This window comes from Amyelois transitella, chromosome 5, assembly GCF_032362555.1.
Source record: "Amyelois transitella isolate CPQ chromosome 5, ilAmyTran1.1, whole genome shotgun sequence".
Taxonomy (NCBI): Eukaryota; Metazoa; Arthropoda; class Insecta; order Lepidoptera; family Pyralidae; genus Amyelois; species Amyelois transitella.
This window is the reverse complement of record NC_083508.1, coordinates 4520128-4533124: the sequence shown is the minus strand read 5'-3', so window position 1 is coordinate 4533124 and position 12997 is coordinate 4520128. Positions and strand designations below refer to the sequence as shown.

The following is a 12997-nucleotide window of genomic DNA, read 5'->3' as shown; positions in this document are numbered from 1 at the left end:
TAGATCTTTTAGAGTCACAATTCCGACCTAAATAAAGCTTCTATATAAACGGTGGCATTCCAATCTTGCCTCCATGCCCGTGAAGAATAAAACGTATTCTGCTTTGTGTATGATTATAAATTTATAAATTAATTTTTAAAATGTTATAAATTATTTTTCTTCAGTATTAGCATGAACCTATATTTTTTAACACCCAGTTAGTATTGCAGTATTGCTAGTACTGATTTTCTTGAAAAAAGTCAAAACAAAACTAAACAAACAGTTACCTGTCGGTGACCGGGGTAAACCCGGCATTCCTCTTCCCTGTCGTAATGTTCTCCACTTTTACACCAAACCCACTCTATCCAGTGGGATAAGCACCCACTTAAAACTAAGTTAACCTACTACTAACTAACTATTAGTTATTGCTATGAATTGAATACTTTATATCATTATTTGTTTATTTATAATTAATATTATTAATTTATTTTCGTTTACGAACGTTGCGTTGTCGTGTTGAAAACTTTAGACCTGAAACAAAAAACACATAAATACTTAAGTGTAATTTTTAATAAAATTATTACACTATTAACAAATATATTATATGAGAAAAAACATAAGTCCTAACAATTTTTTATACAGAATGTTGAATTAAGCATAATTAAATATTTTACAATAATTATATTAATATGCCTGGCTATTATAAATCAGTTTTAGTAGTTTTTATCCTACAAAGCTACAAACCAGGTTCTCTCCCCAAATCCAAGTCTTTTAAAACATGTACACGCAACTGTGTTTATGTCTAACATATTATATCCTGTATAAGAAAAAGTCGGGTTAGACCACAAAATTGAATTAGTTGTAAAGGTTCTTTGTGGCCGTTGTAACCAAGGCATTGTGTTCGACAAAACATTCAATGTTATATTAGAAACAATTGCTTTGACCACTAACCCATGTGGATAAATAAATAGCTTCGTTTTACAGGACCCAAGACCAAACAAAGTATAGGCCGTTATCTCACTACTGAAAAAATTCTCCTTACTTGTTAATGTTTGATCGTATGGAGAGGATGAATGAAAGACGGTCGACTTAGCAAAATACAAGGAGAGTATGCACGTTGGAAGGTGAAGACCTAGATAAACGTACCTTGAAAAATCGAAGACGCGTTCTGGAAAAAGGTTGAGTTAAGAGTACCCTAAACCGTCTTGCATGCATGAATTTGGTATGAGAGTAATGCATGTGGAGGAAACGAAAAAAGTATGCAAAAAATCTTGTTAATATTAGAATTTAGTTGGTTATTGGTGATTTCTTATTCATAGCTCGGCTTGTATTAAAAAACGAATGAAAAATGTTATCTTGTATGTAGCATGTACCTAGTCAATTTTGGGTCTTCTTTGCGATTCATCAGTTAAAACAAAAGAACTTTTAATAATAACCGATATGTCCAAAGCTCTTCTCCAACCTGATTAACTAAAAAGGAGCTAGATAAACGAAAAGGCCCAATAGCGATTACTTTCCAAAGATCCGTAAATCAAAAAGGACTTTAACAACTTAGGTACTCATATGAACGTAAATTATAAATAAAAGTTACAATTATTAGTCGATAGGTAAAATGTGAGAGTTGCCTTATCTTGTACCCTTGCCCTTGAATGCAAAATGCACGGTCATTATAAACTGCGGTCTTGGGTTACGAATGCAATCTTTCAAAACTCACTGCACCCAAAATTCACCTTTATTTTCTTACTTCTGAGTCGATTATGCATTGCAATGCAACAATTGGTCGTTGCAATGAGTTAGCTAGACTGTCTGAATGTCAAACCAATATTCGGCACCGACTGCACCGACGCAATAAAAAAATAATTTATTCGAATCTGTGTAAATAAGATGATGGCGCGAATTGAAAATTTGCTGGTGAATTTAGCACTTGAGTTGTGAGATTATATTACTGGACCTTTGTATCGTTTGGGATCCCAGCCAAAAAATCGTTTTATTCGGTTGTTTATGAGAAAATAAACTGTTAGGAAACTAAAATCTTTACGAGATAGATTGAGGATAAGGATGAGATTCGATCCTTTATTAAGCTGAATGACTTGCAATAAATCTCGATTCAGTATTAAAAATAACTTAATGGTTATATGTTATGCTCACAGCAGGGATGACTAGAAAATTTAACGTATAGTAGATAGTTGAGGATTTGTATATTCTGTGGTTATATTAAGGCGAAAATGTTCAAAAGGAAAGAGATACATTATACTACTAACAAATACACAAAATTTGCTAAACTTCTTGTAAATATTTGTACGGTATGTTAGTAAGTTTTTAATTAGTTAAGAGGTCGCATTGCAGGCAGCGATGGTGCAGTGAATTTATATCTACAAACATATAAAGAAAACAACCTTATATTTTAGTGTTTTAAGGGAAGAAAATAGTTCTCGTCAAAGCAGTAGGACATAAACAACAATAAATTACATGAAGATTTACAAAATAATTAAGATAAATCAACATAACATATCCCCGATCTTGTGACCTCATTATAAGAACATCTTCCTATCTTAATCTCACAATGGAAATACGACGCAACGACCTCGCACTCGTAAATAACCGCGGATGTTTTACAGCTAATAAATCCAATTTTTGAAATAGCTCAGTCGATTTTATCAGGCTCGACGAATGGGATCGTGAATTTTTGTGACGCGATCCTTCACTTCAAATTAAGTTGTATTCGATGATTTCAGATTGGATCTGAAATTCTTCATTGAACGTTGACCGTTTCTCCTTATTCTTTTCATCTGATATCCTATTCATGATAGAACAATTACGAGTATACGCTCGGAAAAATAAATGTGAATGAACCCCATTAAAAAATAAATAATCATGATAAATGTACGAAACAAAATAAAGAGCAAAATTAATTCCATTTTTAATAATAATATTCCTATGAATATAAAATTCTAAGATGATGGCAAAAAACATGATTTACAAACAAGAAGGCAAAACTTCTTTAAGAACAATTACACAAAATGATGTTGTTGAACAAGATTTTTCAATAAAAGTGTCAAAGGTTTTTGTAGCATCCAAGGAATGTAGAGTAAGCAACGCTTTAAACAATTTACAGCAAACAAAGAATAAACTGTATTGTCTATTGCAAAGGAAATATTCAGAGAGTTTTTAATGTGTGAAAATCAGAAAAGATCTCTTTTATTCTGTAATCTATTTACTATTTTTTTATTAGTAGTTGAATTTTTCCTTCGACATGGCTGTTGATATAGATACAAGAAAATAACAAAATGCAGTTATTAGTTAGAAGATGAGATGAAGCTCTTATGTCATTGTATGAATTATTATTTAAATTTAGCAGTAATTAGAAAGTAAGAACTCAATTCAAGGACTATTTATTGTAGATTAAAACGAAAAGATGAGAATGCTGTTCAACTTTTTAGAAATATTATTACAATCTTCCATCTGACGATTCGACGCGGGTAGGGACTCCATTCTTTTGTGATGGATATCCCTACACTACAAAATGCACCTCTCGATTTGCAAAATCTGCTTAAATGTGGAAAGCCTTTCACGCATCTTAATTTCACGCTACCTACAATATTCATTCAAGGCAAGAGTGAATTAAATAGGCATTGTTTAAGCTAGCATGTACCAACTTGGACCTCATTTTGGTTACGATCAGACGTTAAACTCACTTATATTTTCAGTAAAAAACAAAATCTCGTATCAAAACTATAAGAACAATCTCTGGATTGTTCAACAACGTTGTATTACAACTTATGCCTCATTGACGCAATCACGTTTTGTTTTAGTACCAAACACTGGAGATTTAACCTTGGCAGGAAGTCAGAGGACGTCTTACCTAAATGTATTTTTTTTGTCGAAACTTTTTGTGTCGATACATATTGTCTCACAATGGTGCTGAATTTGAAAGGAATACATTAGCCCGCGGTCAATGACACTGGACGAGGCCTTGCAGATTAAATAAATAACGATTTGCACAAATATCTTCTTAATAATGAAGATGTAAATCGAAATCCAATATTTCATGTTTGGGCCGCGTCCTGTTCTTTTTTCTCGTACGATCTGTTTCATATGCTGTTATTTTTAAACATGATTATGATTAACAAAGTTAAGAGCGTCGACGCCAAAGACTTGTAAATGAGAGGTACTCGTATTCCTGTGATTACGTATTAATTTCTCTAAAAGACGTAAAGAAGATATGTAGCCGCCACTTTCTTTTACTCATGAGTTATATTTTTTGTATCTAAGGAAAATATATAAAAGGACATCAAAGTGCGGGTTTTGCATTTGAATCAGAACTTGTAAAATAAGGGGTATTTCCTTTTTTAAATCCCTTATACCGGCAAAAGGGAACGAAACGCGTACCTACACGTGCTTGCCCCAGGAGCCCGACCTTCGTAAGGTTGGCATCCGACCACAGAATCCAATTAAGTTATTCACAAGAGATTGATGGCATCGGCCGCCTTATTGGAGGTATTTGTCACTGGATTTAATCAGGCTCTTTGGTACAAATTTATTGCGTCCAATAGTGTTATTATGATACATATGGACGTCGCATGGCTGCGAAGCCTAGAAATTTCGTCATTTTACGAGATACAAATTTGATTGTTATCTGTTGATCTGCCTACCCACGGCTACTTAAGTCTAAGAGGAATAAGTCCGTCGTTTTTAAAATTTTTAAGACTTTGGATTTAGGCAATAAAGCAAAGGTATCACACTTTTTATGCCGTATAGATCATTATGAGTAACATATCTGCAGATAATCATTTCCCATTTTGATGTTACCGGGATATGAACCTGTAAGGTTCCAGGATTAGGGGCAAGACTTTATAATCGCACCATGTCTAACTTGTAATACTGGTTGGTATATTTATGTATATCAAATAACAATAAGTTAAACTCAAACAATACAAAGGTTTGCCTTTGAAAATTATATCCCTCGAAAATTAAACGTAATTTCAATCAAAGTATTTGATTAATCAATACCCACTCAGGGCTTCATTGCTATTGTGTTCAATAAAGTCTTTGTGACTCTGTTTATTTGTTGAAAATTATTAACGGCCTGTTTATGTTATTTAATTCTGAATTCGCAATTTTTTGCACGTTAAAAGTTTAACCCACCTTCCCGATTACTTACTTAATTAGAAATAATTTATTTCTATGAGAAGCAAATCCAATATTGTGGGTGGCTCTAGGTATTGTCTCAAAAGTAATGTTGTTGGAGAAATTCCAAGGTTAACCTGTTTTTGAGAGGCTTCGTTATAGAACACAAATTTATGGCCTTTGTTCCCGAAGCTATTGTTTGTTCACATTGTACTTTATCGTTCTCTCGACACGTGATTATATTTTTAGGTGTTAGGAGGCTTAAAATTCTATAAGACGTTTTTGGTAGAGCAGATACTAAACCGCAGAGCAATATCGTTTTTTTGATCATCCTAATTTCATCTTCCAAGGGAAAATCTGTCTATGACCACAAAGCAAGAGTGGCTAAAATAATTTGCAAGCAGAGAATCTCGTTTGAACGCTAGGCCACCTTTGGTCATCTTATGTTCACATTATTGTGGGTGACCAAAAAGATTCTTAGTTTTGTTATTGATTCTTACTTCTTTACCACATGACACAATTATTTTCATACATTTCTACAAGAAGGAACGCTGAAGGTACAGCTAAGATCAGGCTTCAAGACTGTTATTTCAATGATATTGAATATGCAGTTTGAAGAAATAGGCAGTTGTTTATTCAATTTTAAATTTAGTAACCATAACACCACCTGTCCAGACTAAAGGATTAGGCAATTAAACTGGGACAGATTTTATTGGCAATAAAAATTTGTTTTGTTTATTTCAAAGCTCAATGATTCGTCATTTACATTAAGACACAAGGTGAGGCTCTTCATAAACATGATTTTATGGTAGAAACTTCTTAAAGACACGTCTAATAATAAAAAATTAAGCAGTTTTTGTGTAAATGAAAATACTTATGAAGTATGTGATTTCTGACATAGGTGAAGTTTTTTAATGAAGTTATAAAGTTTACATAAATAATAAAATTTTTGGTCAGTTTATTTCCACAGTACTTTTCCCACTGTTACACTTATACTGTACAGTTCACAGAAAAATAATTAACGTATAATTCATTCGGTAGTGTCAGTGGGTCTAGCATATGCCTGTTAATTTGATAAAACCCTTCAAGGTCATGTGTATACGTTAAAAAACTAGTTTTTCATCCATCATCTTGAACTAGTGCTTAACCCGAATACTACAATAGACTAGTTCATAAATAGCCAAGTAGAAGCAATAAGGGTGCTAGATCCCCTTGTACTTTTACAATGACGGATCTTTCTCATTTGCGGCTCATTTCACATGCAACCGGTTTATATAAAAAATATGGTGTGTTCGCGCTTATAATTGCCCAATTGATCTTGAACTTGGCCTAGTTTCTCACGAGCTGAATGCATTTTGGGACACAAAGGATCATTATGCAAACGACAGTTTTATTGGGGAACATACCTAGCACTCCATATGATTTGCAGCGAATGGCACCATTTTTTTAAGTGCACGGTGTGCGTTTAGTGCACAATCATTATTTTTTTTTTTTGTTATTTTGGCTGTGTAAATTTGCAAGTGTAAGGTAACTTATATACTTGAAAAGTTTCTACGAAACAACAACAAGCAAGATATAGTTCAAGAGAAGCTTTATTAAGGGGTCTTAGGAGGTTATTGCTTGTAAGTAGTACAAGCAATAATAAAAAAAAACTTATAAAAAGACTTATTTCGTAAAATAAAGGAATCAACAAAATCTTAAAGATTTATTGACGTTAGTCATCAAATAAATTTAAAAATAATTTACCTATCTATAATTTATATTCACATACTATAGGTACTGATATTTAGTTGTTATTTCGAGTATCTAGGATCTTTATACCAGCGGCGCACAGGGCTAGAAATAGGTCATCCAGAATAGCTGAGGCTCATCGATTCAAACAATGTATTACAAGTACTACAAGCAAATATAGTATTAATAGTGGACAAGCTTCAATTAGCATGCGCGAATTTTGATGTATAGGTGTTTTGACACAGCCCGGGGAATTTGCTAAAGACTGCATTGATTTACTGGCGCTTGCATCGCTATTACAGCGATTTACATTATAATATGCAATTATCTTAAAATATTTATTAGAGATTGCAATTATCACCATTTTGATTAAGAATTGACACATTGATGTAAAGTACACTACAACTGATAACTCGTGTAACGTACCTATATGATTATAACGTATTTCTGGAATAAGTATTTTCTGCATTCATGAGGTTTACTGCATCGGACAATGAGTCATTAGGTCAATAACCTACTTAATTTCATTTTGGTTAGTTTCACCTACATCAACTGCGCGTCACGCGAATATTTACTTTGAGCTTATAGTAAAGCTTGAACATAAAATGAGGTGGTGTTCACTTTTATACTTCAATATTAGCAATCGCTTTACTTACCGTTTGAAAGCTCCACGACAATTTGGTTTGCTGCACTTCGAAGGAAATGTTTAAGATGTCAAACAATAACAGAACCGAGCGAACGCGAATGAAGTCGTCTAGGTAGAGACGTGTCGTCAAGCGGTATTAGGTTAAGATTTTTCGGTTGGAATCGCGCGTGGTAACGCGACGCCGCATCGCAATTCGCGAACGAGGAAGTGTTTTGATTATTTTGGGATTGTTTTGAGGGAGAAAATTATTCGGAGAGAAATGCGGCAACGTCGTGGAGCACGGAGCGTGCGCACTCGAGCCTGGGGAGTTACTGTCGGCGGCCACCAGGCGGGGCTAGTGGCGCTGTATATTGATAAAAGCGCAAAGGGCGCGCGGTGCCCGCCGCGGTATACCTAGATGCGATGCCATATGAAGCTGCAGCACTTTCAGCGTGGCCAACCTTGAACTCCCTGTATCGGATAGTCCATACATTCCAGATAAATACTGCGTGGAAAAGCGTGGTAATAGCGCAGCCGCTTGTTAGTTTGGACGTTGTAATTAGTCCAGTTTACGTGTATGTCTGTAAAACTGTTACGTCTGTTTTGATACGGATACACGCGATGGCGGACTCACGCAATTATCTACATATATTATAGGTACTATTATATTTTTCAACAATCTGGAAATACGAATTTAGTGGATGAATCTAAAACCATGGTCTACGATTTTTCAATATTATTTTTAAAAAATATGACTTTGTGAAAAGAAGATAAATATACAATGAATATTTTAAAGTTGCCCCTGACGGAAATACCTATCTGAGCAATTAAAAAGGTATGAATATAAGCCACACCTCTTCTGCAAAACAAGCAGAAAACATGCACGACAGTCGCTGACAATCGCATCTAACGCTCGAGAAGTTTGATAATTTACAATCAACCATTGGTATGTAAGGTCCGTTAAATTAAGAACGCCCATAAAAATTGAAATAGTTATAAGTTGAAGTGCATTTGGAACTGAAAAATGTTTGATCGTCTTGAAATGCACGCAGTTTTCTGCGTATGTTTGTGTTTATAATATTTGTAACTTTATTGCACCAAAATTAAAGAGGACTTTGCGATTAGGCATTCTTTGCCAGTAGAATTTTAAATCAAACTCATGTACCTATTGTATATAATCTCTGCGTAGGAATCTGAATAATATTAACATATTTTCATTTCTATTACTCTGATGTATAAAAAAAAATATTCAAAGGCTTACCTACGATGATTCCAGGTTAAGTATTTGTTGGTATTTTACTAAGTACCTGATTAATTATGCAATTGCTAGGCAATTTGCGTATAATGTAGCGGTCATCGTAAGTTTGTACTGTGAAGATAAATTTCTCGTGGGATTTTGCACTGCGAGTTAAAGGAATCTTGGCCTCTCTGTGAGTTACTTGAATATTCATGGCAATATGTAAAATCCAAATGAAAACTTTTACCACTTTTGCCAGTCCTCGTGGGTAGAATAATATACAAATTTATTTAGACATCAAGTTAAATGCAAACCAACAATTACAAGCATTTCAATAAAAATAATCCAAATAAAAAAAGCAAGTTCAAAAAGGACAAATTAGGAACGAGTTGTCAAATAACAAATGTGATTATTAAAAATACAACTAATATCAATTAATTAATAATAAAAAAAACTATTCTGAATTACTGACTAAAAATATTATTATTTAAATTTTGGCCCCTAGGAAGGGTTCCCATCCCATCACGCAGGCAGCATTCCTGCGCTGTATTGCAATAGCAATACGCTGCGCATTATATATTGCAAGCAATATAAATCTGATATTATGCACCAATAGTTATCTTGATCGGATATCTTCATGTTTACTTCAGTAAAAGTTATATAATTATGTAGTAGGAAAATGGCAATTGAAGTCTGGATAATTACAAAGTAAGTGCGGAAGGCGATAGACCATAAAATGTACGATGACATCTGTCATAGATCTCAGACTACATTTTACTAAGTTAGAGCTTAACTGGCAAAGATATAATATTTTCGATAAAATTTTATATAGTTTGTTTGTTTGTTTGTAATATCTTTATTGCATAGAAATTTACACAGTTACAAGAAAATAGTACATAGTTATAAAAGAAACAAATCTCTTGCAATGGCGGACTTATCCCATGAAGGGATCTCTTCCAGTCAACCGGCAAACAATAAAGTATAGTATTTAGTGTTTCGAAGACCTGCTTCAAAAACAATGTTGAGGTTTTTTGACTCGCTTCATTTTTTATTAATTCATAGATTTTTTTCTAACACCTACCTTTATGATATGGAAACTTATTAAGCTAACAGGTACTTATTTTTCATAGTCAACCACAGTAAACAAACAATGTTGAAGGAATTTGAGTCGCCTATTATTTTTTATTTATTATTAACTTGGTAAGGGCCATCTTTATGCTATCAACCACATTCTTGCGATAATGAAAGTGAATTCCTCGACTTGTTGGATATGATCACGCCAATACCAGTAAACCAGACTCACCTTCACGCACGCCACACCTGCTTAACAGCATAATATAAGTACATAGATATAATCACGTCTATATCCCCTGCGGGGTAGACAGAGCCAAAAACCTTGAAAAGACTGATACACAACGTTCAGCTGTTTGGCTTTATGCTAGAATTTAATTTTATATAGTGACAGGTTGCTAGCCCATTGTCTTGAAGAAGAATCATTAGTTTATAAGTGTATCCCTTTGACGCCTTTTACGAAACCCACGGGAAAGAGATGGAGTGGTCCTATTACTTTTTTCTTTTGCAGCCGGAAACTTCACTGCATATGGAAAATGGGAGCTCTACAGACATACTTATATACATATACTCGATATATATATACTCGAAGACCATGTTTTTATGATGGAGTGAGATTCCGAGAAACAACTAAAACTCTTCATCATTCTCCAACTAATTTTCCAGAATACTTATGTTTTTATGTAGTTGATTAAATAAACTCAAATAACATGTTCCCTTTTACATACCTTACATACAAAATATATGAAAGTATATATGTAATAGTGAAGAGGGCAGGCGAGACCGTGCGACCTTGAGAAGTTGCACTCAATCCCTGCCCCCCAGTCACCCAAAGCCCACTTTCCACCTACCCACTAACCCCCTACCGTCCTATCCTCCAAAAATTATCCCAATGTACTTAAGGCAGGATTGTCCCTAGATCTAGGCAAGTTATTGATCTGTTTTAGGTACGTTAAAAAAGGCTCGACTGGCTGTGCACAGGGGCGTGTTGGTCCCGACATTAATGTATGGGAGTGAAAGTTGGGTATGGCAAAAGAAGCACGAAAGCAGAATAAATGCAGTGGAAATGAGAGCGTTAAGGAGTATGTTGGGTGTGAAATTGAGTGACCGGATAAGGAACAGCGTGATAAGGGAATGTTGTGATGTGAAAGAAGATGTAGTTACAGGAATAGAAAAGGGTATGTTGAGATGGTTCGGTCATGTGGAGAGGATGAATGAGAACAGGTTGACTAAGCAGATATACAAGGAGAGTGTGGAGGGAAAGGTCGGGGTGGGAAGACCTAGACGAACATACCTTGATCAAATTAAGGACGTCCTGGTGAAGGGTCAGGTCAAAAGTGCCCGAAACCGCCGAGCTTGCATGGAGAGAGTTATGAATGTGGATGAAGCAAAGGAAGTATGCAGGGATCGTGGCAAGTGGAAAGAGGTAGTCTCTGCCTACCCCTCCGGGAAAGAGGCGTGAGTTTATGTATGTATGTTTAGGTACGGGAACTATACATTTTATTTGTCGTGGTGTTTATAAAATAGAATATTTCCTTCACTGCGTCTACGTATAAGTATAACATTGCAAGTTTAATATGTTATTTTGTATTGTGACTAATCATGGTTTTTTACAACATGGAATGTGATTATTACGTTTTTTTTAATTAGATCTTTAAAATAGGTAGATATGTAGTTCAATTGATTTGTCTAATTGATTGTATTCATCATTATAAATTACGAGGTACATTTACCTAGAGGATGAAAGGAGAGATTAAGTATTTTATACGAAAACACAGCTAAAGCCAAGCAAAGTCGCTCATTCTTAATAGCTGAGCTGCCATCAGTCCCATCACGAAGGTTTTTAACTAATTGGATACGCAAGCCCAAACGTTACTTCATTTAATTCGAGGAACTGTCCACGGCAATGTCCAAAGAAAACAAAACTGGCCTAATGCATTTAGCTGGTTATTCTGAGTTAATCTTTATTTAACATGTTATATTTGATACTTAGGAAACCTAATTACTTTTTAATATTATTTTAGGTTATAAATAGTGTTAGTATATATAGTTATATCTATGTAAAACGAAGAGTTTATAGAACTCGTCAGTTTCTAAGTATGAATGGTATGTGACTGACAGCATTACAAAAAATATGAGTTTAAACAATTTATTACCCTCTCAGCACGTTATATATGCATACATGCATTTAAACATTTTTTCAATTATTAAAAAAACTATTTTTATACAGAATATTTCAGGATTTAAGTATGAACCGTCAACTTACGAAAAAGAACAACATTAGGTAACAAATTCACATGGAATTCCAGACAATTTGTCAGACTGTCGGGCAGTCTCGCCGTAACTTTTTTATTTTTTTATTCCTCGGTCCGACTAATGACCGATCCGACGTTTCATCTCATGTGCTAAGTTAAAACTTTTGTACAAAATCAGATGCATTAAAAAGTACAAATCTCACTGTATCTAATTACGACCAGTGAATAGAATAATGCCAAAAAAATAACTATTTAAATAAGTAAATCCCCTTCATAAATTTGAAGTTTTTATTTGTGTGTCAATTTTGATTTTGACTGACATTAATGCAGCTCTTAACCAATGGGCCAGAGTTTCTTTTTTTATTATTTAAAAAAGCCTTGTCTGGCGCATGGTTTCAATCTGTTAAAAGAATATTAGACCACGTGATCCCAAGTATTAATAATTTTTTGTCCAATTTTCATAATCAACTATACCTATAGGACAGTTCGAAAAGTTAGAGTGATCAGTTAAATAGCAGAAACCGCTGACAAAGTCTAGAAAGATACTTACAACTCAACACATAAACGCTAAATGAATGCTTGGACGAGATAACCGTCTACATTGGCAAACCTTGCGTAACTTCAACAAATATTCCTAGGTCTCCCTCGCCCTTCTTTATCCTAGAAGTTTAACTTGGATGCGGGTTCTGTAAAAGCTACTCAAGAGGTCAAATGTAACTAGTCGTTGTCTGTATGCACTGAAGTACGGAGTTAATGACTGTTGATTGATATTTATGAGTTTGGAAACGAGTGCTATCGCATGACAAACGTGTCGATATTATGCCTCAATCCGCCAAGTTTCTGGGAATTAAATGAATACTTTATGATCTGTGGGAGAATAGTTTGTGCAAGCAAAGGCTTAGTTAAAAATGTCTGACTCAATTTTCGCCATAGGTATGCTCGATTTAAGGGAAAAAAATACAAGAATTATCA

The 12997-nt window shown here is 34.4% G+C and overlaps 1 protein-coding gene across 1 annotated transcript in view; it reads right to left on the bottom strand.

Annotated features, from left to right (window-relative positions):
• LOC106139077 (ecdysone receptor) overlaps positions 1–7634 on the bottom strand; it is a 188256-nt gene extending 180622 nt beyond the window's left edge. The window contains exons 1-2 of the mRNA XM_060954891.1: positions 7494–7634; positions 267–510 (exon numbers count right to left, since the gene is read on the bottom strand). The gene's annotated coding sequence lies outside the window, so the exon portion shown is untranslated. The remainder of the gene's footprint in view (positions 1–266; positions 511–7493) is intronic.
• Between the last annotated feature and the right edge of the window lie 5363 nt (positions 7635–12997).